This window comes from Phasianus colchicus, chromosome 14 (assembly GCF_987193195.1).
Source record: "Phasianus colchicus chromosome 14, bPhaCol1.hap1.1, whole genome shotgun sequence".
Classification (NCBI taxonomy): Eukaryota; Metazoa; Chordata; class Aves; order Galliformes; family Phasianidae; genus Phasianus; species Phasianus colchicus.
Window position 1 is genome coordinate 6,868,896 of NC_143449.1, and position 27,230 is coordinate 6,896,125.

Here is a 27,230-nt window from a genome sequence, read left to right on the forward strand (position 1 = left end):
CGCCGTGGCTGGGAGCTCTGCTGGCAGCGTGCTGCCCGGTGTCTTGCTCCGTGCTGGCTCCCACTAGCCGAGCTCCTTCCAAGGGAGCCAGTGTCCCTTCTCCCTCAGAAGTGCTGAGGGTCCCCAGCACAGCTCCGCTAGGAGACAGCCTTGTTGTCAGGACAACGCGCCGTGCCGAGCTGAGCTGCCGTGAGGGCTGAGCCTGCCCAGCGCCAGCCCCAGCTCCGCAGATGCTCTCCTGCAGCCAATCGGCGGGCGCTGGCAAACCATGACATCATGGCTGAGCAGGCCCCAGCGTTTAGTCGTTAGCTTTCAGCATCCCTTCTCGCCCCAATCAGCCCTGACACGGGGCTGCCACCACACCAGGGTAGTGCAGGGATGCTGAGCCACGTGCCTTTGCTGAGCACACCTGGGACGCCTTGCTATTCTGAGGCCACATCCAGCGCAGCGCTGAGCGGGGCTCCTGCAGCACCTCCCTGAGCTCCTGCCCAGCCTCAGATCTGCCTCCAGGATCAGGATCCGGCAGCTATTCAGAGGAGTTCCTCTTATTGCTCAAGAACACTTTCCTTATTTCCTGCCCAACCTAGCTCAGTGTGTGTTCTGTAAATGCTGGTGCTGGCCTCTCCTACTGAGACTTGCACGCCCTTTTCCGTAGGCAGAGCACCAGTGGTTTTGGGCAGCATGAGCCAGCAGGACTGTGCTCAGTGCACAAGGCTCTGTTTGGTTGCACCTGAAAGGTGAGGGTGCATCCATCGCCTTTGGCTTTGAGCCTCTTCCTGCAGGGCAGTGTGCAGGGAGGGATGCAGAGCCGACACTTTGCTGGGCCGCCTGACCGCATTCTGGGGGCCGCGGCTGCAGATGGGGCTGTGCCATGATGGTGGAGGGGAGCACAGCTCAGCACAGCAGGCACTGGGTGCCAGGAGAGCCACGTCAGGTGGATGAGGGGCTCGGTGAGCCTCACGAGCCAACCCCAAAGGTGTGCGCTGTTAGCAGATCGCAGTGGTTTTCAGGAAAATCTGTCTCATGATTGGTGTTAGTGAGGTGTCTGTGGCTCCCAGCAGCTGTATCTCCTATGCAGACCGAGGGCAGGGGCCCGGCTCTGCGTTTTCCACTGCTCTGAGCCCTGCAGTCAAGTTTCTGTTCTTCCACAAGGAGAATGATGCTGAACCCCGCTTCGTGCGCTTGGCCTTCTGCAGAGCCAGGGCTGAGCTCAGGGTGCCCGGAACGTTTCCTTACAGCGCTTATAGGAACAGCTAACTGGTGGCTTGCAGTGACACTATTTTAGTTGGGCTCTTTGAGAGGGTTGGGAGCAGCCCTCACATCCATAGCCGTGACGGAGGTGCGCGGTGCCCCGCAGCAGAGCAGAGCCACCGAGGGAGCAGGCAAACCCCACCGCGCCGCCCGTCTTCTTTCTTAAAGAAAACAAGAGGCCGGCATCACGCATCTCCCGTTCCTCCTTTCCAGCCGCGTCCCGAGGCGCTCGGGCCGGCAGCGGCGCCGGCAGCCCCGCTCGCTGCGCGCCAGCCTTCGCTCCCTTCCCTCCGCGACCCCCCGCGCCGCCGCCTCGCACCCCGGGTTCGCCCCCGCGCGCCGAGGGCTCCCCGCAGCCGGGCGGGCGCAGCCAATGGGCGCGCGGCGGGCGGCGGGGTGACGACAGGGCCGGGGCGCGGCGGCACGTCCCGGCGGCGCGCGCGGCGATTGGCGCGCGGCGGCGGCGGCGCGAGGGGCCGGGCGCGCGGCAGATGGGCTGCGGCGGGCGGGGGGGGCGGCGGCGCGGGGCCGCGGCGGGGGACGGCGGAGCAGCATGACAGCGCCGGGAGCAGGTAGCGGGGCGCGGGGGGGGAGGGGAGCGAAGCGGGCCGGGGGCGCCGCGGGGAGCGGCACCCGCAGCGCGGGGGTGGCGGCTGCGGGAGAGCCCCGGTCCGTAGGGCCGCGGCGGGGCCGAAGTTGTGTCGGCGCGGGGCCGCCGAGCGCTGCCCGCCGCCCGACGATGCCGCCCGCGCGGCGGGGGCTCGGCGCTATAAATAACCGCGGGGGTTCGATGCCGTCATTGGCGGCCCGCGCCCGGCCGGGCCCGGTACCCGCGGCGCGGAGCCGCGCCTTTGTCCCGTGCGGCGGCCGCCCGCGGGGCTCCCGCACGGTGCCGGCGTGCCCGCGGCTCGCGCGGCGCTGCGGTCCGCGCCGGGGGCGGAGGGGACGCGCGGGGCGGCGCGGCCTGCGGGCTCGCGGCGGCGACAGGCGAGCGGCGCGTTCCGTCCGCGGCCCCCGGCCCCGGGGCGGCCTCTCGTGCCGCAGCGCTCCGGCGGCCGCGGCCTTCGGGCGGGGAGCGGAGGATTGAGTTTCCGGGCTCGTTAGGCCGCCGCTCGGGCGCAGCTGTGGCGGCGGCGCTGCGGGGGCACCGCTGGGGCGCGACGCCTCGGCGCTCTCGTTGCCGTGCCCGCCGTCGTGCCCTCCGCGCTCGCCCCGCACTTCTCGTAGCGCCCGCTGGCCGGGCCGGCGTCCCGCTGTGGGCGGGTGGCTCGCCGCTCCCTGTGCGGCTGGTGGGCGCTGTGCTGGGGGCTGTAGCGAGGGCACAGCCTGTGCCCGGGCTGTTCTCCGGGCAGCTCCTCCGTAAGGATCTGGCCATAAGTCGGTATTTAAAAGCGTAGGGAAGTCAGAATCCCAGTTATTTTGTGTATCCTGAGCCGGTCACATGGTCTAGAAGAAAGAAATCTGTCATGAGGTCTTCTTTCTTGTGCCCCTCGTGTTTCTTTGTAGTTCTTGTGCACGCAGCTGCAGGACAGGTGAGCTCTGATGCGCTGCTCGCTGTAAGGAGCCTGGCAGCATCGCTCCCAAAGAGCTGCTTTGTTGTGCCAGTCCTTCAGGTCTGCCTTCTGCTCCTTCGTTTCTGCTGTGTCCACAGGGCTAGTGATGAGGGATGTGTTGTTGGCCTTGGCTACCAGCCCTGCTCTGGGCACGCTCCCCATGGCTTTGGATGCTGATGCTGCTTTCAATCCATGCCTCGCTGGTATGAATGTTGGTTTCTGTTCCTTGCTGTGCTGCATAGGGCAGCAGGAGCCCCTTGTCAGCTTCCCCTTTCGTTATCTGCTGTAGCTCCTGCAGAACATGCTTGAAGCTTTTCTTTTTTCCATGGGATTTCAGGGAACAGTGAGTGGGTGGAGAGGGCAGTGAAAGAAAGAAAAACTTAAATTTATGTTCACCTGCAGAAATAGGTCTTTCTACTTATCAGTGCTATTTTATGTTTAGTGAGCGTTTTTTACCTACACCTGTCCTTAGCTTTTTACCTTCCAGACACAAATAGTTGAACTTACAAGGGATGAAGTCCTCTGTTAGTTCTTTGTACGCTTCTGTTCACCTCTTAGTGCTCCAGCAGCTGTCTTCCTCATTTAAGTGATTGGTTGCTGTCATTGGGGCTGGGCAAGCGCAGGTGATGCTGAGCCTTGTCTCAGCTGGTTGATGCCTGTCCTGGTACCGGGACTCATTCTGTATTGGAAAAAGATGAGGAATGTGAGGGGGAGTATCTGGTTCATTAACGCTTGGAGTTTGGAAGATCTTTTCCAGGTGTGACTGGTGATTGGGCATGAACGTCAGCTGTGGCTCCTGTGCAGTTGACAGCAAATGTATGATCTGTTGGGGATAGAAGGACTTTTCATTTTGTGTGGTAGGTTGTACAGGTACGCCTTAGTGATACCCCCAGATATCCTCACTGTGTTCAGGGCATTTAGGGGAAATCTTAAGTGTTTCTTCATAATTCTAAGGGCAAAGGGAAGAGGCTTTCTAAGGGCTTTCTCAGAGAAATGGAAGCAAAGCCCTTGGCTTCTGAAAGGGACAGGTTCTGCATGGGCCATTGGTAGATGTGCTTTGATCCAGCTTGCTGCACCCCTGTGTTTTGCTTTCCTATGAAACCATGTATTGCAGTGTGGGATTTGTCCAGCCTTGGGGTACCAAACTGGGGTACCATTTCAGCACCACACAGATTCCACAGCCTGGGCATTCTCATTTTCTTTCTAATCCGATGCATTGCAAGTTCTCTGGCCCCTCAGAGGGCTTATCACTGCTTTGCAGTGCACGCGTGCCCAGGTGGGTGCTGCAGTGCTGCCTTGCCACATCAGCTGTATCCAGGCTCCATGGGTAGTACTGGCAGAGGAGTGGCAGTTGTGGGCCCCCTCTTCCTTTCCTAGAGTAGATTGGTGCTCTTGCTTTATTTGGGAAGGGCATTCCACTCAAGGGGAGCGGAGGGCCGTATGGTTTCTTTCCTCTATTCCCAATGGTGAAAGAGGAAATCCTCCAGATGAGAAGGCTTCCCTGCAGAGCATGTTGGTGTGACGTGCAGTGCCCACATGTCGGCTCACATCTGTTAGGTGCACCCAGCACTGCTAGCTGCAACATGGGCTGGTAAACTGGGGAGGGAAGAATGGAAGTGGCACGATTAAAATCCCTTTTTTAATGTCTTTTGCCTTCATGGGCAAGAGATTTTGGACTTAGATTTGGGATGTGCTTATAGTGTCACTAGGAAAGCCATCAACTGTGTGTTTGCAGAAATGGAAGCTTGGAAAGTGCCTTTAATTGCAATTCTGCTCTGCACAACACAGATTGTCATGCTTTGAGCTCAGGTTTGTTTGTATCAGGGACAGACATTGATACCACAGCTCCTGTTGGGGCATGAATATTTCAGCGACTGAAACGATGCCTGCCTGCTCCAGAAAAGAGCTGCTTACATTCGCGTTTGATCTTCTAGTGAGCCTTGCTGGCTTCGCTTGGCACCCTGGTTATTTATTTCCTGCAGATGTGGTCTCTGTCACCATACTTTTACTTGCCCGTCTTTGTTGCAGAATTTCTGGCTATCCAAGATGGGAAGAGGTGAGATTTCCAGCAAGAAAAAACATCATAGCAGCCAGAATTTGCTCCCTGTTATATTGCTGAGAAAGCACTTTGCACTTTGTAGGATGCACAAACCAGAATCAAGTGGGTTAAAATTTGTAAGTCTCTGCAATAGCAATCTGAGGGAACAGTTCTCTTTTACTTCTGCCCCACATCCTGCACTACACCAGCCCTCTGGGTCTTTCCATGTTCTGCCAGCCTTTCCCTACTTCTTCCTGCTTTGCAGGAATGCACAGTCCTCATCTCCAGAGACATTAATAATGAAAAATGACTCCAAAGCACCTAATCAGGGGGCACTGCCTTCCATGATCTGTGATGCGGGCAGTGACGGTTTTGAGTGCCTTGTTCTCCAGGCCTTGCTCTGTCTTCTCCTGTGGTCCTGGAGCACTCTGCATGCTCAGGGTCAATGCTGGGCTCTTCATATAGTAGAGAAAAACAATAGGGATCTGGATATGGGGTGGTTTTCCAAGAAGGAAAAAGGTTAGTTACCTGCTGTTGTTTCTTTCAATTTTTAATTTTTTTTTAGTTGTATTTCACATTGTTTGCGTTGCTGTTCTCCAGCAGAATGCCAGAGCTTGGCCTTGTGGGTGCAACTGAACAAATGTGGTCCTGTCTGTGTGAGGAACACGTCTGTCAGAGCAGATATCCTTCACCCTGAAGATCCCAATGAATGGGAAAGCTGTTATAAAGGTTTGCAAGAAATGGCTAAAAGTGAGGCCTGGAGAAAGAGCTAGCAGGGTCAGAGGGCTGGCTGCCAGTGGCAGATGCTGTGGGTGCACAACTGACCTGGGATGCTTGGAAAACCCAAGGTGAAGTTAGATGGCTGCAGTCATCAGCAGGCAGCCAGCAGAGTAAGGGGAGGTACCAGAGAAAAGTAAATGTGATTGGATTTTTGTGCTGTCTGTGGGAAAAGGGGGGGCCTGGTGTGGCAGGGAGCTCACAGACCTCAACCTGCAGGTGCTGAGATAACAGACTGTCGGCTAACAGCGGCTGCTGTGAGCAGCTTCGTGTGGCATGAAACTTCGTGTGTCCTTTCCGAAAGCAGAGCTGTGGCACTTCTCTCTGGCAGTGCCCGCTGGCCATAGGCCCTGCTGCTCGTTTGGGACGCGTAGCTGAGGAGGCGTGCTGGGTGATGGATTGCTGTTTGATGTACTGGGTGTTAAGTGCGTCCAATACGAGGAGCTTTGGAAGGGGATTGTGCTCATGTGTAGCAGAAGTCTTGTTTTTTGTGACTCCCACTCGCTTCTGCTCAGCTGCCCCTGCAGGCTGCTGTGATGGCATGGTGAGGTGGCTGTGGGCACATCACGTGGTGGGTTTGTAAGGAGAGAGATGGGGGGAATCTCTCGGGACTGGGGATTTGAGGGCTTTCTAGATGCTCTGCGTTGCATTTCACTTGCACGTGTCTGGGAGAGGTGTCCCTGTATGCGTGTATCTCATATGCAAATGCATTTCGAGATGCTGTGCGTTTTGTCTGTATTTAGAAAAAGAACAGTTTGGAGAAAGAATCCTCCAGGAAATGTTGATTTTTGCAGGCATGGGGCTCCTGGCAGTGACTTGGGGGGGAGGGAGAGGTGGGAATGAAGGGGCGGTTTGCTGAGGTTTTTCTCTTGTAGCATTTTGGGCCAAGACCCACATACAGTCAAATGAATCAGCCTTCCATTTTGCCATAAGTAATTGGCAGCTCTAGCTGCAGTGCAGTTTTGATGTATGTCTAATACACTTCTTCTGGGTTGATTGAGGGGAAAGCCTGCAGTAGCTGCTTGATACTGAGTTGGCCTTTGTATGAAGCCTCTGAGCTGGTAGGGAGACACTGTGGGCATCTTCTTGAAAGGGGAGCATTTGCTGCTCTGGTGTTAAGGCTGTCATTGATGTTCGTCAGCTATAGAAAAGACATTTCTTGTTGCATGCAAGCATAGAGGGCAGTCTAAGCTGGCACATGGTACTGTTGCTTGGCACAGGGTTTCTGTAGAAGAGTCTCATTTTATAACAACTTCAACAGAATATTCATGTTCTTAGAGGAGTGACTGTTCCCGTGCTGACAAATGAAGCCTTTTGGCCTTCTCATATTCCTGTAGCAAAATGAAATTCACTTGTTTTCTAAAGCATCTGGTGCCAATTCAGACTCAGAGCCCTCTGTGTCTGCTGTGGGGTTTCCAGTGGGATCAGGGAAGCTTACCAGACAAGATCAGCATTCACTGGTGGAAGTATCTGGGGTAACTGGAGGGCTTTCTTGTCCTGGAAGCAGGACATGGAGGAGCTGCCCTTGGCAGTCTAAGACTTGCCAAATGCCTTTTATTTCCTGTTGGGAGCATAGTTTTACATGGGAAGATTGTATTGCTTACATGACCCGAGTGTCTGTTGGTAAATATTGACTTTAATAGCATACGCTTCACCTTAACAGGATAACAACAGTGAGGGATGAATGCCCAGCAGTGTAACTTTTGCATTCTTTACAGTATTTTAAATGGTAAATACCATATGTATTTTTTTGTTGTATTTGAAAGTCCATTAGAAACAAGTTACTTTGAGTAAGCTGTAGTCATCCATGTGATTAGTTCAGCGCTGGGGTTTTAGTTGTGGCCAAGACTTTGCTGAGCTAAATGCTGGCTGAACAGGGGAAAAACAAGGCTAGCCCGGAGGAGCTCTTCCATGGGATCGTCTCATGTGGGCAGCATGTGGCCTTCCTCCCTCCATCATCTGTGGGGGAGGAAACATCCACAGAAAGTGCTAATGTGTAGTCCTTGTGGGGAGCAAATAACACGGTTGTCTCCACAGCATTTTGCACCTGAAATGAAACACAAAAATGGCTGTTTTTACCATGCCCTTTTATAGGGGAGAGAGGAGACTCTTGGATCTATAGAGAAGCAAGCACAAAAAACACTCAGCTTGTTTGGGTCAGTGTTTTTTGTGTAGCTGGAGACAGATTGTAGCCAGGCCAGTTGGGCTGAAGCTTGCTCTTTCTCTCTCCAGTTCGCTGGACAAGTGTTTTATGTTTTCTTCAGCATAACTTTAAATGGGCATTGCTTTGCCCTGTTCTGGAAGGGAGCTGGTATTTCTACAACTCATGCTGTCATGTAAGTAACCTTTTTCTTTTCTGAACGAGGTCATTACATCACGATGCAGTAATCCTCTGCCTGTGGGATAAACCATCCTCTGTCTCCTTCTCTTATCTGTGTTTGTTCTCTCTTAAAGTGTTTGTGGGGGGAGGAGAAATGAGGGGAGAGCAGAAGTTCTGATTCTGCCCTGTTAAACTACATTTAGAGAGAATAATGCATGAGTTGTGCCTGTGAAGGGCTGTTGTCTCACAGAACTATTGCTTTGATACTTTATCCACAAAGCGAAGCTCCAGAGCCTCAAGTCAGAAGAGCCTGGGGATGAAATTACACCTTGGCCAGGCTCTGACAGGTTAAACTTTACAGAGATGCCGGTAGCAAATTATCCACAGGCTGAATTGCAAAGGAGGGCTTCCAGATGGGCTCTAAAAACCTGTTGAGGAGATTGAGTGGATAAAAATAGTAAGTTCTCACGTCCCTCTTTTTGTCTGTTGAATTGAAAGCAATCTCTAAAGAGGGGAGCGTATCATCATTGTGCTGTCGGCCCGGAGGAACCTGGGGCAGGTCAGCATGGAGCCGGCGGCCTGACCCCCTGTCTGCCCATCAGACCAGGTTTCCTCCCTGCTCACTACAGGTTGTAATTTGTTTGGGTGTGCCTGTGTACTTCTTCCAGAGTCCACTTACACCACAATGTAGCATTCACAGCCAGCCTGAGGTGTGCCCAGCGAGGTATGGTTCATAGCTTATTTTCAGTTCATTTATGAAGGGATTAGGTTGTGTGGTTGCCTGGACAGCAGGGACTGTGCTTGGTGACCCCACACGTCTCTCCCAGTCCTGTGTTTCTGTGTAACTGGAGGAGATGCCATCTAAGCTGCATCAGTATGCCAGTGATGTAATTTCAGCCTGTCTGGCCTGAACACAGAAGTCAGGGAGGCTGCACACACATAGGCAGGGACTGAGTTTTGTCTTCTCTGTTTTCAGTAGAGAATAGCAGGGTTTGATTCAAAATGAAACTGGTTAACTGAGCAGAGAAGGAACAGATGTGCAAGTGGTTGATGCCATCTTTTACCTGCTTCAAGAAGAAATAGCCCCTCAAAATTTTCATTGCAGCTCCGAGGTCTCTTGGAGAGTATGGTGAATAAGTAAATTGAGAGATCAGGCGATAGGGTCTCCACAAATGGCTTTAAAAGGTGTCAGGCCCTCATTGTGAGTAGATGTTACAGTGATGGAGCTATTGAGGTAACACATCTAGAATCTTGTGAAGACTCTGTGGTTACTGGCATGCCATTCTGTAGCAGTTCTGGGCATTGTGGTAATAGAGCACGTATCCAGAAGCTGGAACTTGTAGACATCCTGAGCTGTCAGCAGGACTGGGCTCTGCTGGATGCCACGCAGTGTGTGTTGGTGTGGGAGTGGTTCTGTGCTCCTGTGCCTTCGCAGCCATCAGAACAGATGCAGGCAGCAAGTTGCTTGGAGTGCGAGCAGAGGAGCTTGGGTTGTGCTGTGCCCATCTGTGGCTGAGCAGTCCCCTCTCCAGTCCATGGAGATACTGGTAACAGCCTCTGTATCCTCGTGGTAACACTTCTGTCCAGGAGCCTTCCCATAGATGTGCTGCTCACGTCGCCTTTGTCCATGTTTCAGCTGTGCCGCCTCCGTTGGTGACAACAGACTCTGGTTTTGTCCAATGTCTGAACGTTTCAATGGAGGAGGGGAAATTTCCTAATTAGATTAATTCATTATCTTCTTCAATCACTGCCTGTTATTAGAAAGATTATAGCAAATCGGTTTGTTCTGCTTCATTTGCGTTATTGGTTTGCTTTGTTTAATTCTGGCAGAACTGTTGGATCCAGATTCCAAGGGGACAACCATGTTGTGTATAAAAAAAAAAAAAATTAAAAAGTGGTCACAGTAGGACTCTCCAGCCATCAGTTATCACAGCTTTGACTTTTCTAACAGGGTGCATTTCAGAAAAGCATTGATTTTTATTTCTTAGTGTAGTTTGTGATTTGCTGAGTTATTAGCTGTGACAGCAGCTTCTCCCTGTCCTTAAGGGTCATTCTCTATGTGCTTGTGATTGAAAACTGCAGAATCACAGCTTAAAGTCCTCTAAACATGCTTAGCCGAGTGTAATACCTTTCCTTTTGCACGCAGTTTTAAAGCCAGATGTCATGAAAAACAACTTCTGGTGCTTTCATGTGGGCTCATAATTTTCTCATTGATGCTATTCATATTGCATGCCCACTGCTTTGTGATGGGTGTGGGTGTTTGCTAACTACAGCCATCTGGGGGAGAGGAGCAGCTTCCTGGCGCAGGGTAACATCCCAGCCAGCTGTGGGTGCCAGAACCACATCTTGGACACTGTCCCTCTGGGCTCTCCCTTCCTTGTGCTTTGCCTCAGACAGCACTGAGCAGTTCCTGGTACCGGGATCCTGCAGCCTGCTGTGCTGGCTTTGCACTCCAAAGACAAAAGGTAGAGCCCAGTTCATGATCTCACTGGGCTCATGTCATCGTCCTGGGAATTCAGTATCCCCCAGTTTGAGGGACTCTCGTAGTTAGAGCTGTTTGACTGTGAAGCAGTTACCAGTGAGTGATGCCCTTCCTTTCACTCAGGCTATAGCTTGAGACGTGGCATTTCTTTCTTTACCCTTTCAGCACAAGTGGTGCTTTAGAGCTGTGCTGAAAACCAGTGAGCCTGGAGCTGCAGCTCCTGTCTGACAGTTTAAGGGATAGCAGTTTTTCTGCATTTGTTCTTGTAATACTGGAGAAATGTCATTGCTTTGCCCTATAGCTTTGGTTCCTGGAAGTGTGTACAGGTTAAAATTGAGAGAGAGCAAAAACGATGCCAACTCCACACAGCATCCCAGGTAAGCTCCACCTGTAGAGAATTGTTTTTTTTCCACACATTGAATTATTTTGCAGTCAAGCTTCTGAGAACTAAATGGATTTGCAAGCTTGTGTCAGAGCTCAGTGGTGAGATCACTTTCAGCAAAAACCAATCTGTTGTTAGTGCTCTCTTAGTCTGCATGGGGTCTCAGCACAGCTGCTATCCCAGGGCGCAGTCCTTACAAAAAACAGTGGCCTTTGGCCAAACCCTGCATCCAGTTGTGGGACCTGACCTCAAGTTTTCATTTAATTTTCAGAACTGAGGTTTATAAAATAGCAGTGTGAAATATTTGCATCAGTTCCCCTCTCAATCTGACACTTTAGGAGCATTTGCAGTAGGAATGTGGTTTCAAGATTTCTGGTGTTTCCCAGCACACATTCAGCCTTTTGTAGTGCCTGTTCCTCCCTCTCACAATGTTTCCTTTCTCAAGCAGAGTTCTTGGGATGGGTGTTCTGCAGATGGCTGCAGGTGTTGGCCAGTCCTTCAGAAGAGGTATTTCCTTATAGACAGGAAAAGAACACCCAGCTCTGCCATCCAGGCAGCCCTTAGAAGAACAGAAACTTATTTCCTTGTGGGCAAAACAAACCTTTTGCAAAGACTTAGGAAGAGATTTCGTCTCCATTTGTACAATGTACAGACTGGGATTGCATGTTGCACTTGGATATCGTGCCGTTGAATGTGAATTAGATCAAGGCACTCTTCTACAGTTTGCAGCAGCCAAAGTTACGTTATGATGATGAAAATTGCTAAAAAGGTGTAATGGTCTGCCTGCTAATCATGTCTGAAGTCCATCAGTATTGCTGAGAACTTTTGTTCTGACAGTAGCCCAGCAGTCAGTGGTGAGTTCTGCTGAGCTGGGAATGGTGCAAGACAAGAAAACTGTCCCAGAATCGGCCTGGCTGGCCGGTCACATTCTAGCACAGACAGACCTGTGGGATCAAAGGCAGATATGTTAGAACTGGGCTTGTGCTTCTCTTTGTTCTCCCTCAGAGAAACCGATGAAACTAGTCAAAGGTGTAGGGTAAGAGAAACCTCCCTCTTCAGTCCACGAGGCATCAGAGATCTGTGCTGTGTGGTAAGAATCTTGCTTCAGACTTGAGGGAATGCAGCCCAGGTGCTTCAGCAGCACCTGATGTTGCCATTGGAAATACCAGAACCACAGCTTAGCCCCTGCTGTGCTGACCACTGGGGGGAGGCTGGGAGCTGGGAGAGTTGGATAGGCTGGAGAAGTGCTGGTACCTTCCTTACTTATAGAGGTGACTTCTTGGCACTGAAGATGTCAGTTTTGGCCATGCCCAGCAGCTACATGAATATATGCTGGGTGAGTCTGAGGAACTCCTGTTTGGCAGTATTTGCTCTTCACGTGTCTAGTGGGAGCTGAGCTCGGCTTTCTGTGTGCACCTGCAGCAGCTGCAGCCTTCTCTGCTGTATTACCACATCCTATCATATTCTCTGAAAGCAAAGGAGTGAAGTTACAGCCATAGCTGTCAGGAAACTCGAGGAAAAGATGTTAAGCACGGGCACTTTGTTACAAGGATGTCTAGGCAGTAAATGAGGGAATGGTTTGGTGCAGGTGGAGACCTTGCATGAGCAGTGAAGTTTGGTAGTGCTGACAGGTCAGGTTGGTATTTCTTTCTGTGTGAAGATTGATGTGAACTTTGTTTTGACCAAGAGAACTTGGAGGACCTCTTCAATGTTGTTTGTTGTCTTTCTGAAGACTTTGACAAAGAAGGAATTAATATGCTGAAAAGTGTATGTGCTGAGTAAAACAGGAAGAAATGGAGGCTTGAAATATAGTTGAATATGAGTAGCATTCTGTTTTCAGTGCATGCTTTCATGCCACATGTGAGATTTTCCTTGATAGCATTCCTATTTGATAGTGTTGGTAATCATCAGGCCCTTATCTCCACCATATTAGTTGCAGCGTTATGGCATGTTATTATATTGGTTTGTTATCACGCAACTTGCCAAATTATTTATCTCTTGGAAGAAAGGAGAATGCATTGCATCTCTGTCTCTTGTTCTGTAGTGCACGTGTGTATTTTGCCAAAGCCTTGGGGGAGGAGCATTGTGGGCAATGCCCACCTAGGAAGGAGGTGTTGCCCACTGCCTGCACTGATACTTCAGCCAAATATCTTAATACCCCGTTACCCCATATCTGCAGAATTTGGTAGGAAGGAGATTAATGAGGTAGCTTGATGATGCGCAGTAATTTCTGTTCTGTGAATGTAGGGCATTCACATGCATGCCAGTTGGATTTTGGCAGCTTTTGCCAGCAGGTTATCAGTGGGGATTTTTCCTTGGGTACAGGCAGGTGAACAGTTGAGGTGAGTGAATCCTGGGGAACTAGAGCAGCTGCAGTACTGCCTTCTGGGGTCTGAGCTGATGCTGCAGCAGGAGGGGAGGCTACAGCTTCGCCCCAGAAGCCAGCACAGGCCGGGGGCTCAGTGCAGGGAGCAGGCTGTGCCGGCAGCCTGCTGTGTCTGAGAGCTGCGGGGACAGCTGGGGCTGCAGAGCAGGCATTTGTTTGGTCTTTTGACTTACAAAGAAATGAAGGCAATTCATCCTGTCAGTCTGGGAGGAGTAAGCTCTGAGCTTGTCAGAAAAGTGGCAGTGGCTTAACTGATTCAGTTGTAAATCACCTGCTCCAGTGGTGTGGATGACTAGATGTAGACTAGGTCTAAACGTGCTTGTGCAAATCCCAGCCTTTGCTTCAATCCACTTTGTGCAGTTGTGTCATTAATTTAAGTAATGCTGACTGCTGAAAGAATTAGGCCTGCTTTAAACATGTCAGCTGTAAAGCTTAGATTGTAATTAAATGTTTTCTAAGGAGAGTCTGACCAGTGTCCTCAATGGTGTCAGCTGGGGTGTGGAAGCTGAGAGAAGGCAGGTCCCAATCCTGGTGGCCCTCTCCTCCCTGTCAGGGGAGTTAGCATGCTTAGGGCCAGGCTGGGTGAACGTGCACCCTGCCTGTGTCACAGACCAAATCCCATCCTTGGAGCTTCAGGGTAAGTCACCAGGTGCTGCACATAAGTGGTCTGGTACGGACACACTTTCCCTTCTGCCAGCTGAGCAGTACCTTTGGTGGAGATGTTTGCATGGGACGGAGCTGTGTAACGTGGTTGTGTCTGTGTGCTCAGAGCATGTGGCCCCATGCCTTCCATCTCCTGAGCACTTCTAAAAGGTTCTAGGGCAGAACTGTTGCTCACGCTGAGCTTGGAAGAGCTGATTTGTGTTGAGTCCAGCATTACAGATTCTCTGGGAGGACAGATCCAAGTTGCCTGTGGCATATTTGTCAGCAAGCCACAGCAGTAATAGGAAATAATGGCAATAGCACCTTTTACCTCTTCCAAGCTCTCCCCAGCTATTAGCTAAATAATAATCTGCAGGAGATCCCTGGGAGAAGGCCATGGGCTGCAGTCCCTTGGTTGGAGAGAGGCTGTGCAGAGATCCCAGCTTCCATGGGCTCCTTTGGAGCTCAGCGTGTGGTACTGTGCTCACCGTGTGCCCTGAGCTCTTCCCCTGTGTACAGGAGATGGTTTTCTCTGCTGTCTCCATGGCTCTAGGACATTTTAAAGCTTCTCAGACAAGAAAGAGTGGAAGAAATTCTATTATGAAGCTTACACAAAGGACTGAGGAAACTATTTCTGAGGAATCTGGAAGCCCTGTGACAGGTAGGAGCCCTGAACCCAGCTTTCCCATGTTCCCGTTAATGGGAACCCATTTTCTTCTAAGGGAGCAGAAACTTGAATTTCTCTGTTGCATCCAGAGATGCACCCTTCTGACAGAGCCTTCCTGAGCAGTAGCATGTTCCCATGAAAACTTTCTCTTCCAAGCTGCTGACATGTAACTTCCTGAAAAATTAATGACCAGCTCCAGTTGGAGATCTTGGTGCTCCTAAGAGCACAGCCTGTGCCTGCTGGATGATGATGTGTCTGCAGGGAGGCAGAAGTATAGCATTGCTCCCAGGTGACCTGGGATTTGTTACAGCATAATTGTAGTCACTTAGAAATGAGGGAATTGAGGCACATTGTAATTATGCGATTGGCCGGTGCTCCCGTGTTAAGTTGCTTTCCGAGCAGGAGAAGGCATCCAATTCCTGGTGTTTCCTCCTGTGCTCTTACACAGGGAGACAGAAGGGTTTTTCCCATCCTTGTTTTGGATCTATTTGAATATTGAAGATGGTAATTTTTTTTTTTAAAGACCTCAGCTCCATTTGAGAAGAGTAAAAATTATGGGAATGCCAAAAGCAGAATGAATCAGTGATTTGAAAGTAGTGAGCTACTGAATGATAGAGAGCTGACGGGGACCAGAGGCTGCAAACACACAGAGGGGATGTGGTCAGTGCCTGTAGCAAAGGAGCATTCAGTGGGTGATATGAACAGCTACACCTCCCTCTATGGATAGAGGCAGGGTGCTTGAATGCCAGGGTATCAAGGTGACATAGCAGAGAGGATGTGCCTGTGTAAGGATGGGACAGCTGTGTGGCAGTAGGACTTAGAGCTGCAAGCTGACTTGTTTGAGGACAGAGGGATGATGGAGCTGATTTTTCCATGGATCTTTATCTGGACTGGGGTTTCTGGGTGGTGGGTAGCTGGCAAGTACAGAAACGTGCTGGAGCAAAAGATTTCACTGTCACTGTCTTCAAATGGCAGTGACTGCTGTTCTCTGGAGTGTGGGAGATGCTTTGTACAGTTGAATTCAGTCTATAGGTTTGACACATGAGGAGTTGTGCATAAATTTATGGAACTTGGGAACTTGGCTGGGCAGCTCACAGCTGCTGGTGGTCAGTGCTGGACAAAGAGGTGAGCTGGGCTCCTGGGGCTTGTGGCAGGGACAGGTGTGCTTGTTAATTTATCTTGGTTTTACATCCACACATTTATTAGGCCATTCTGAACTGTAATTTAATCTCTGTGCTTTGATTTCCTACTTTGCAAGCTGTGTGCAGATCACTGGCCGTGTTCTGAAGAACGCACCTATTGCTCCAGGACTGCATGGGGATTACTGGAGGTAGGATGAGCCTTACTGAAGTGTACCCATGTGGTGGTGAGGGATTTAAGTAGCTATTGCTGCTGTACAGCTTCGTAAACCTGAGATCAATGGCTCCCCAAGCGCACAAAATGTTATCATTCTGTATAAATCTTTTGTAGATAGTAGAAGAAAAATATTTTAGAATGCAGGAAGTAATCCAGAAACAAGTCTCAGAAAGTGCTGCGTTTATTGTGGAGCTGTTGCAGACTGGACTGAATTGGAAGATAATGAGATGGCCATAAACCATGGTGTGGTGGCCCCGTTTCCCAGCGGAGGCTCGTTCAGCATGTGAGCCATTCTGCATGGACACAGCTGGGGCTCGTGGGCCCTGGGCTGAGCTGAGCAGTGCCCAGTGGAGCGGCAGGACGTCATGTGCCTGGCGCACGCAGAAGTGCTGGGCTGCCTGTCTGGAGGCCTGGACTTGCCTCGCGTTTGCTTTCTTCCCAGGGTTTGTGCATTTACTAGCTGGCATCCTGGCACCTGGCCCTGCTGTGGCAGGCAGCCTGCTTCCAGCACGCTGAGCCTTAGAGGTGCCCTTGACTTCGGTGGGAGCAGGGGGAACATAGTCCTCATAGGGCCGGGCCAAGTGTCTGAGTCAGGGAAAGGGCAGGCGGCCAGGGCCTTCCCCACAAAGGCAAGGAAGAGGAATTCAGTTAGTTCTTAAAGGAGCGTTTAGCTCCCCAGCTTGGAAGGGCCCGTAGGAACCTGATCCAGCATTGCTGGAGTCTATTCTGTGACTTCAATGGGAATTGAATAAGACTCTAAATGTGTTAAAGTCTTTGCACTTTTAGCCGTAATGATGATGCTGATAAGCAGAACTGAATTAAATGATGTTCTGTTATCTAGTTTCTTGAGACAGAAAAGTCTGCATCTAGATTATTTTTGGTTTGGATTTGTTTTCCCAGGATATCATACTCTCTCTAATAAATAATTTGTGGTTCTTTGTGGCATTTTTCTTTACTCCTGAAGAGAGCAGATCCAGTTTCGTATCCCTTCTGGCTTTGAGGTGTGTAGTTGCAAACAGCTTCTGCCTTTCCCTCTTACCGTTGCCTCCTGTTTACAGTTGTACCTGCACCTTGGGAGAAGTTTGCTTACTATAAGGTAAATATTTGCTTTTCTCTGTTATACCAATCTCTTATTGCCTTATTTTGTTTCTGATAGCAAATAAACGTTTGAGCAGCCAGGAATTATTAATTTTGTGAAAGAACTTACATCCCTTGTAAGTGAGGGGATGCTTGCTTACTGGGGTGGAGTCTGAACAAGCAGTGTGGATGGTCACTGCCCCTCTGTAGAGGCTGCTCTTGGGTTTCCCTCTGAAATTTGCTGCGAGAGGGAGAAAAAAACAGTCCTGAACATTGGCTGTTGTACATCCTTGGCCAGTCTTCCCTGCAGCACTCTCCCAGCCCAGGTACACACGCTGTGCTGCAGTGAGGCAGAGCCACGTCCTGCTGAGCGGGGCTAGCAGAGGCTGGGGCTGAGCAAATCTTTGTTGTTGTTGCTGGAACTTGTTTCACCTGCAGCAGTGGCACATAATGAGAAGAGCAGGCAGTGGTGCATATTATCAGCATAAGTTCTGAGGACTTTACTGGCTGCTATATCATGACATGCAGTCTTGCAAAGAGAAGACAGTATTTTCTGCCTGTGATCTGGCCCGTTGTGGAGCCAGTGTTTTATGACTGCCTGCGGCACTCTGAAATCGCCTGGAGTCTCCTATTAGAGCAAGGCAGTAATTTGGTGAGTTCATCTGCTGTCGTCTTTTCCACTGAGACATGAGTGCTGCGTTGTGTTCAGCCTTTCATTTCTGTGCATTTGCTGCTGTTAGTGACCATCTGGGCAGTGCCCTGTGTGGGTGCAGTGTGAGAACAGGGGCAGTTATCCTGCGGATGCACTCCTCGGAATGTTGGCATTGTCTCTTCTGGTGTGAGACCCAGACAGTGCTGGTGACTCCAAGGTGTGGATGGGAATGTCTTACTCTGGGGAGCATAGCCAGTGGCTCCTTCACTGTCTGAGCAGGTGTCCTTTGTGACTTGTCAGCATCAGCAGATAATGGGGATGGCTGACTGTTTTCCATAGCTCTGTTCTCAGGGTTGCTTCTAGAGGCATCTCAATGCTGCTTGGAGCTGCTGTGTAGGACTCGGGTACCTCAGGACTGGGCAGGGAAAAGCAGGCGCCTGCCTTGGGCTGCAGATCAGGGAGGAGCTGACACGTCTCGCTGGTGGCAGAGCAGCTTCTCATACAGCAGCTCCTCATGGCAAACAGCTAGATGTGCAGCCCCTAGCAGCCCCTGGCTGCTGCCTCCAGGCTCACCTGCATTACGGTGCCAGTGGTGGCTGGGCCTGGGGCTGGGGTGTGGGCTGGCCCTGCCGGCTGAGATGCTGCTGAGCGCCTGAGGACTGCGCTTTGTCCCTCAGTGCTGTGGGTACCAGAGCTGCGGAGGGGTGGTGCTGGGTCTGCAGGGCTCTGCCAGCTCAGTACTGCAGGGTGCCCATCATGTCTTTTAGGAATCCCTTCATTAGTGTCAGGACTGTGTAAACACAGGACTGGGGATTACTCTCAATAGAGACGGGCTCACTCACTGGTAGCTCATATTCTTCAAGACCTGATAGTTAGTGTGGTTTTTAATTTGTTTTGTGTGATCCGTGGTCTTCCTTTTGCTGTTCGTCTCTTAACCAAAGCCTCTTGTCTTCTGAGGCCTCAGGAATATTCCTATGACAATGACATTATTTCTACCTCAAATAATTCCACGCTTGCATGGCCTTGCTGTCAAGCAGTGGATGGCTGTGTGTGTCAGTGCCTGTCAGGCTGGAGCAATGACGCCAACTGGTTTTGTGGGGTTTTATCAGCAGCTCCTATTTGCCCACTGACCTTGGAACAGCCCTTGTTCTACATTTTCAACACTTGGTGGCATTTCTCTAGTCTAGGATTGCCTTTTATCTCTGCAGCTGGCTCTGCAATCCAGCTGGAATCAAATTGGGCTTTGATTTAATGGCACAACAGCACACGAAGCTGGAATGGCTGGCAGCTCGTGCAGAGCCTAGCAGAGCCTGTCTGCCTGCCCCGCTCCTCCTTTTGCAGGAGCACCCCCAGTCACTGCACGCACTCTGGGGAGCTGCATTCTAAGATGCTGTGTTTCCTGTGTCCATTATCTTGTCACACTGAGTTGAGCGTTTTTCTTTTTGTACTGCATCTGTACTGTACTGGACCACAAAGCCCGTGTGCTTCAGTCTGTGCTTCCTGGATTCCTTTCCCCACATTCTCACCATGTGCAGATGCTGCTGCCCTGAGCTCTGGCCCCGCTCTGCCCCCCAGCTCACTGCTGCGCCGCTCCCAGTTTCGCTGAAGCTCCCCAGGCCCCCATTGTTGGCACAGGGCGTCTCAGGCACTCGTCTGTTTCTCTGGGAGACCTCGAACCCCTCTAGAGTTACACGCAGACGCTGTGACGCACAGTTCTGTAACCAAAGCGTTCATTCTTTTCCCTGCTTTGTGATATTGCCTAAACAATAGTGCCTTTAGACAGGTTCATTTTGTCTGAGGCCAAACAATATATCAGTCGTTCTTGTTGGGCTTTTTTAGCCACTGTCCTTGGCAACAGTGTCTTGCTCATTCCTCTTAGTTTGCTGCCACTTAATAAAATAATTCCACCTCCATTTTTCTTGTCTTTTGCTCCTCAAGGACAGCACAGTGAGCAGGTTCCCTTTGTGCTGCCTCTGACTGTCCTTCCAGCCCAGCAGTTCCGGAGGGCTGAGCCTCCTGCTGGCTCCCATTTGCTCTGTGCCCAGCTGGCTCCTTGCGGGCCTCTTTCCTCTTTTCTGCTTGCTGTCCAGGCTGCAGGCGCTATGTTGCATGTTCTGTGTGCTGCCTAGCGACCTGCGTAGCTGTCAGGGTCCTGAAACTAAATCAGCTCATTATTAGGTTCCTTTAAGTCTGATAGATCTGGAGATACGGAAACCATCTCAGCCCTGCAGCAGCAGCAGGGAGAGCTGAGTTCTTTGTGGGGAAAAATGGACACGGTGTGTGGCTGCGTGATGCCTGCAGTGGGTGCCCCGTGCTCACAGCCTCAGCGTGTGATCCCACCCTGTCTGAGTCCTGCAGGGAGAGGGCAGAGCAGCGTTTGGCTTCTGTGCTTTCGTACTGCTGCTCTGTTTCCTTGCTTCATCAAATCCTTAATTAATTTACTTCAGTTTTCTTCTAAGGCTTAAGACGGTGTAAATGGGAAGCAGAGTGTGTCAAGCAGTGATGGGCTCCATCCAGCAGTGGGGTAAATGCTGATTCTTTGCCTGTCTGAAGAACAAGTCTCTTCTAGCTTTTGTGCTATAAACCTGACATGTGCCTGGCACCAGGAACTTATTTTGGGTCCTGCTGTTGTCCTCTTTCCTGGCTGTTCCTGTTTGTTTACTTGTTTCCATGCTTTTTGATGGTTCCTTATTTTTGGTAGTTTCTTTGACTTAATATGGGATTGCATTGGTGTCAGCGCTGCTCCGGAGTTGGTGCTTTTGCAGGGATTTGTGTGAGGAGCTCGGGCTGCTTTAGGAACACATAGTGAGCACTGGAGGAGCTTCCTTGTGGAAGCAGCAGGTGCAGGTGGTTCTGCACGGCCCGGACAGGTGTGCTGATGTGTTGTGAGCAGGTGTAGCTTGGCTCTTGTCTGCTTACAGAGTTCGTGTCTCTTTGTGTTGGTGATTCACACACGTGTTCCCGTGTTCTCCAGACAAGGCTTGTTTGGCTGTAAGAGCAGCAAAGCGGTTTGTTCTGCTGAGAAGCGGGAATGTTACACAGAAGTGTGAAATACTTGCCTGCCTGCCATGGGTTGTAGCACGGACACTGCCATTTCCAACCAGTGCCCTGCTGGCTTCAGCACTCCAGTACAGTGCCTGGGGCTGGGATGTCCTTGGAGTGCCCTGGAGTGCTACCACCTCCTGTGGCCATGCTTTCCTGCTCCAATTAGAGTGGTAGCTGAGAGGGCTGCAGATTCAGTGTGAGGGCCCTATTTTGCTCTCTGAATGCAGACTTCTCTCCGCAGCCTGTTCAGGAATGGCATTTGCGTGTTGCTCTCTGGGCTCCCTGTCCTTCTGCTCTGAAGCAGGGTCCAGCAGGTGCTGGAGACATGCACACAACCGCTGCAGGCCCGCGGTGCCCTGCGGCAGACATGCCATTACCCACGATAAGATCACTAACATAGCAGACAAATATTAGATATATGAAGCTAGTCAGCTGTAAATAAAAGGCCTGGCAAAGAATAAAAGGCAAAATGCTGTCCCTGGGGAAGTGAAGGGGATATGAATGCCTTCCTGCCCTAGTGCCCTACAGAGATGATGCAGAATCTGGAACGCATCCACCTCCTGGTGGACAGCATGTGACAGCTGGGGCTTTGGCACCTCCTCACCTGCAGGCAGGCTCTGGGTCCCTCCGCTGTGCCTTGCTGCATTGCTGGGACAGCTCAGCACAGTCTGTGCCCGTGATGTTTGGAGGTCTCTGAGTCTGCCCTGAGCCTCCTGAGGAGGGGTCCTGCCCTGGTACAGGGAAGCAGAGGGCTCCCGTTGGGTATTTCTCTGCCTTGGCCTTAGGTACGCCTTTCAGATGTGGCTTCATGCTCTTCTTCTGTCACATGGGCTTAAATTGCGTTGTTTACTACAACAAGGCACACTGGAGATTGCAAAGGCAAAACAAGCTGAAAGGTGACTTGGAAGGTGCTGGGAAAGGGCAAGTGGTGATCGCTTTCACTGGCATTACACTGCTGCTTCCCAGTCCCTCTGTCACACGGTGCCCTGCTGCTGCCTGGCAGAGGCAGCCCAGAACTCTGGCTGTGCAGGGCTGCATGGAGCGGAGGTGTACACGTGTCCCATTGCTCAGTGGGGCTGTGTCCCTGTGAAGGAGACAGGGCTGGGTTTTGGCACATAGTGTTTGCATGAGCTGGGGGTCAGCGGGGCCCTGTTGTGCTTATCTTGATGCATCTGCTGTGAGAATGTCATGCAGAGAGAAAACAGGAAGAGTGGAGAAAGCACCAACCCCTGCAGAGAACACGAAAAACAGGGAAATGGAGCCTTTTGTCTTCTTTTTTCCCCTTGTTTTCTTCAAAATTCTGCTTGATTTTTTTTTTATGTAAACAAAACGAAAACCATTGCAGGCAAGATGCCAGCTGGTTTATGAAAAGCAGTGCAGTTCAGTAGGAATTTAGGGTGCCCAACAAGTACAAAGTCAAGGACCTAGGAGTATATATAAAGAGGGAGAATGTTTGTTATAGAAGCCTATGCAAGGAGAGGCTTTCTTGGCTATTGTTTAAATGTGAGAGAGGGGACAGCGACGGGAGCAGCCTGCCAGACAGTGCGACTGGTGCACTATCAGTTCTGCACGGCTGAGGCACGAGCTCTGAGGTAGGAATAATGAAGTCCATGTGAAGAAATACTTGAGTGTATTTACAGAGATTTAAATCCACACTTCATTTCACGCAAAAGCTTTCACGAGTGGGCAAGAGATGCTATCTGAGAGCATGTGGGATATTTGATGGGCACGGTGGGTTTGGAGACATCCTCCTCTACTTCGTGGAGTTCTTCAGCTGTGTAAATAAAAAGCAAAAAAGGGGTGGAGTGGGAAGAATGTTGTTTTTATTCCTCACATGTGAATACCTTCTCTGGGTATTTTTCTCATTGTTTCTCGTCAGCCTCTCATCAGATCGTTCTGGGAGCTCTTATTTCATTTTGGTATCCTTCACTTGTAACTCCTCTAGCTCTGTCTGAAGTGTCAGCAGTGTCCACAGGCGGTGGCTTGGAGCACAATCTTTTGGGTTGGTTTTTGTTTACCCCCTTTCTTCTCCACGTTGTGCTCCACAGCACAGTACAGAGGTTCCCTGGTAGCTGCTGGGCTGGGCAGCAGGGCTGGCCCCAGTGCAGAAAGCTGTTTCTGCCCACACCCTCTGTGCATGTGCTTCTTCCTCCCCATGCTGAGCCCATCACGAGGCTCAGGCCAGGTGGGTGGCCAGGACCCTGGCACAGATACAGCCTGCTCTCTGCATTTCACAGCCTGATTGGGTGGCTCCTGGGGTGCAGGGAAAGGACAGAATAATTTAAATCTGAAGAAACGCTTAGTGAAATAAGGCCATTAAGTTCACTGTTACTGCATTCATTTATTTCACAGTGTTCTATGAAACTGTCAGGAGGGAATTTCAAACCAGTGTTAGGGAGTCGCTTAGTAAAGCTCCAACAGAAACTTGGTTCTCAGTGTCCCGCCTTGGAAAAGCAGCAGTTCCAGGTGGTGTGTCGGGGCAGCCCTGGCTGGGTACAGCCCAAGCTGAAAGCAGTATCTGCAGGCAGAAAGCAGCTTGCGGCTGCTGCAGGGGCCAGGAGTCACTTGCAGCAAGTTTCAGAGGTAACTTCTGTGTAAGTGAATGTGCTGGAGGAAGTCGTAAACTGCTTACAGGGTGTTTGCAAACAGAAACAGTGCATTCATCGAAGAAATGACTCTGTTTGAATAATTGCTCAGCTCAGCACTTGTTTACCTGCCTGTGAGGGGAACAGGAGGATAAATGGAGAGCAGTGCTGAGAGGCTGTGTGAGAGGCAGGTGAAGGTGAGGCGTTGTTGCTTTTAACTCCTGCTGCAGTTGACATGAGTGCTGATATTTCAGGGTCACGGGTGGAAGCGATGAGGGCTGTCCTGCAGCACATGGATGTGGAAGGATCCCCTCAGTGCTCCTGCTCCCCACAGCACTGGGACATGCACCCTGGTCTGCTTTGCTTCTGCACAGCCCTTCTTACTGGACAGGCTTGTAACTTAGCCAGGCTCAGCAGAGTAGACAGCAAACCCTCATGCACGTAGTGGTGCTGTGAGTGCATTCATTCTGTGCAGCTAACCAGCTGCACTTCCACGTGAATTTTAAAAAGACTACAAATGAGCATGCAGCTGTAGAGAAACATACAGTCCTCCAGCAACTGCGCTGGAAAATACTGTGTAAGTTTCTCAGCCAGTATGTAACAGAGCATCTCAGCACTCAGTACCTCGAAATAATTCTGCTCAGTTACAGCAGCGCTGATTCCTGGGGCATGGATGAGTATTGCTGGGAGCAGAATGAGGCCCGTACAGCTCAGTAATGAAATATATTTTGCAGGAAGTATATTTATAAACAAAGATCTCTGGGGGAAAAAAGAGCATTGCGTCTTCAATTACATTTGCAAAGCTGCTGCTTGGAAATTGGCATGGCTCCGTCCATTCAAGGGATCTTAGAAACGATTTTGCTGCATCACAAGCTGCAGTCGTATCTCTGAGGCTTTGAAAGCGAACACCAGTGTCTCTGTGAACAGGATGCTCTTTGTGAGTTCTAATTGGAACCAGTCCTGTCTGAATGCTGCAGCCTTTGACATAACGTGACTAACCTAGGGAAGTGATTCCAGACCTATCTGTGAGCAGTGCTCCTCGAAGGGCTGGCTGGGATAAAGGCACAGCAGGAGGCTGCTCTGAACTTGGAACAGACTTCAGACAAGTGTGTGTGTGTGGTTCTGAAGACATTTGGGTGCTTCCTCTCCTTTCCCTTAGCTTGGCTAGAGCTAGATACAAAAAATATTAAAAATCAGGCCATTCAGAGGGGGACTGAGTCATGGAGAAGCTGGATGCTGTGTAGGTCCGAGTTTGGCTTTGCAGTTACAGAACTGATGATTGCAAGAGGTGGGACAGGAAAAGGATGTCAAGTCTTGTTCCATAACTCTGCAATGAAGAAGTGACTGACCTCGCTGAGAATTCAGTTTTAGTTTTGCTGCTTGGCATGAAGCGAATGTGCTCACATATGCATTTGTTTCTGTGTTTTCAGTATAACAGTCTGTTCCTTAAAGCCAATGGGCATCAAAAAGAACCTTCTCAGGAGGTAGGTGCTGGTGCCATCTCTTTGCTGCACGTGCATTACTTCCTCACCAGTCTGTCACCAGCACTGCCTTGGCTGCTGTGAGAGGGGCATATCTTGGAGAAGCAAGGTGACAAGATCCTGATGATGGTGCTTTTGGCAGGTGTTAGCTGGCCTCTTCCAAAAGCTGTTCTTAAGGACAACCTGGGGGCTGCTGCAGCTCATGGAGGTGAAGTGTTTGATGAGTGCATTGTCACTGCACTATGAAGGCAGGGTGAATGGTTTGCTAGGATCTCACCTCTGCTGCAGAATTGTTCTGTTTTTGTTTAGATTTCCCTTTTAGCCATCAGGCCTGCAGGAAGATGCTAAAAAATGAGACAGGAGTGAAAACCAAGAGCATGCTGGCTCTCTGAGTTTGCAGAAGTTTTGGAGCTCAGAGACCTCAGCACTGCTCCCATCCCTTCAGTCCGGTGGGTTTTGCACTCCTTGGGGCATGGAGCACCTCACTGCTGCAAACTCAGCATTGTTCTCCTAGAGCTTGTAGTTCTGATACAGGTGGGAGATTGTTGTCTCTTACTTTGTCCTGCTGAGGAGCTCCTTTGGAGGGCCCTTGGTGGGTTGTGAGCTGCTTGTGTGCTCGTTGGCACTCCGTTTTCTCTACGATGAGGTGAAATGAGTTAGTACGAAGTTAGGTATGAGAGTGAATGTTCTCTTGCCACGAAGCGAGTCTTGTATGGAAATTCTCAAAATGAGAAAGAATGGAAGAGCAGACGGGCTCTGATCAGGAAAACCATAAATTGTCAGTCTCAGTGTGTGCAGCCTCGTGGTTTGCTGTCGTTTTCCTTCAGACCAGCTCTGGGAAGTTAATATCAGCCGTTAAAGCTTTGAGGCTATCTTCCCCCCTTTTCTCTTCTGGTTCAGAAGTGAATAAAGGAGCTTTGTACGGTTCTTGAAACTGAGCCTGAAACAGCGCTGAACAAAATATAGTGTTCCTTTCAAGATCTTGGAAATCATTACATCATGGGCAAATTGGGCCAGAAACCGTTAATAGTATTCTTTGTGGAGGCAAAGCCCACGGGAGGACCTATTTCAGCAGAGCGGCATTGTTTACAAACAGATACAGTGACAGAGGCGCTTGTCCCGTTCTGAGGGACAGCTGAGGTTGGCGCCGTGCAATAGACTTTGCAGAATGATGGCCAGCTCCTGCCTGCAGGCTGGGCTGCGCCTGGCGGCCGAGTGGAGCGGGTGCTGCAGAAGTCCATGGAGGTGGGTCACAGGGCAGACAGAGCCTGCGCTGCCGTCAGCTCCTGGCCTGCCAGGGCTGTTTGTGTGGGGGAGAGCGGACTGTCTGTGGGTGTGCAGGGACGTGCAGTGAGTGCACAGCAGCCCCACTGCGGAGGGAGGTCAGGGGCACGCGGTGCTGTGTCTCATCCTGCTGTGGGAGCTGGGTAACATCGGCCTCGTGTGTGCTCCTTCAGTGGGAGGGGATGTGGTCTTCCCTATTTCTTGCAGCAGTTTTCAGCCCTGGCTCTTTTTTTCCCATTACCTGAAGACCTCTTGCATTTCGAGATAGAAATCTCAGAGGTTGTTGTTGGTAACTGTTTGACCTGAATCTACAGAAGTGTGTGTTCTCCAGGTAAATGGCTGTGGTCTGCACTGGAGATCCTGGTCTGCAGAAGCCCTACCCTGGGCCCAACTGCAGGTCCTCCCTGGCGACACAGAGCAGCACATCATTGCCTACATCCACGCTGTATCAGTAATGTGTCTCTCCAGGGCTGGGGCAGGTCCGCACCCTGATGGCAGGGCTGTTGGCAGGGCCTCTGGCTGGGACCAGGCATGCACCAGGGCTGTGGCACTGTCCCAGATGTTCCATTGACAAAGCATCTTTCTGTCTGAGAGTTGCCTTGGTGCATAGCTTTGTTAGTGAGAGGTGTGTGATCTCTTCCACACTCTTGGCACAGAGGTTCTAGGGAGCTGCACCTGCTTGGTTCTGGCCACAGGGTACAGGGGCAGTGACCAGCTCCACAGGGCAGGTAGGGTCCAGCAGAGTTCCACTGGGCTGCAGGCTCTGAGCTGACATCATCCTTGCTGGGGAGCACTGTGCTGAGCTGCTCATGGAACAGTTCTTTGAGCATTTCCTAGTTTGTTGTAGGCAGGATCTGCCAGGTTGGCTCAGATCACCAGTTTAATGCAAACTCATTGATGAAGTTGGCTGGGAAGTGTGCTTACAGGCTGCTTCCTTGGGGAGGTGGGTGTCAGTAATGCCCTCTGATAGATGTTTGTGAATCTAGTCTGGGCCTCCAGAATCCCCACTCGGTGTGTTAGGGAGGGGGCCAGGACTGGCTTTTGTTTAGGTTTTCAGCTGTGTGACCCTGGGATGGCCCCCTGAGATCCCCTGGGCACCAAGACGTTCAGTAACCTGTCTTTATGGCAGCTGGACCAGTGCAAAAGAGAGTCTATGTATTTCATTTATTGTTCCTGACTTTAAGCAGATGCTTTGAATGCCTCATCCTTGGGAAGTACTCAGGACCGGGCAGGGTGGGGCCCTGGGCAGCCT

General features: G+C 50.9%; 1 protein-coding gene across 6 annotated transcripts in view; it reads left to right on the top strand.

The window, feature by feature from the left end:
- PAK3 (p21 (RAC1) activated kinase 3) overlaps positions 1 to 27,230 on the top strand; it is a 226,555-nt gene that overhangs the window by 162,978 nt on the left and 36,347 nt on the right. Inside the window, exon 1 of one of the 6 annotated variants that reach the window (XM_090150082.1) lies at positions 1,750 to 1,823. The exons of 4 other annotated variants lie outside the window; for them this stretch is intronic. The gene's annotated coding sequence lies outside the window, so the exon portion shown is untranslated. Of the gene's footprint in view, positions 1 to 1,749; positions 1,824 to 25,706; positions 25,940 to 27,230 lie in introns of those variants that run through there. One more of the 6 variants, XM_090150087.1, reaches the window with a different exon arrangement.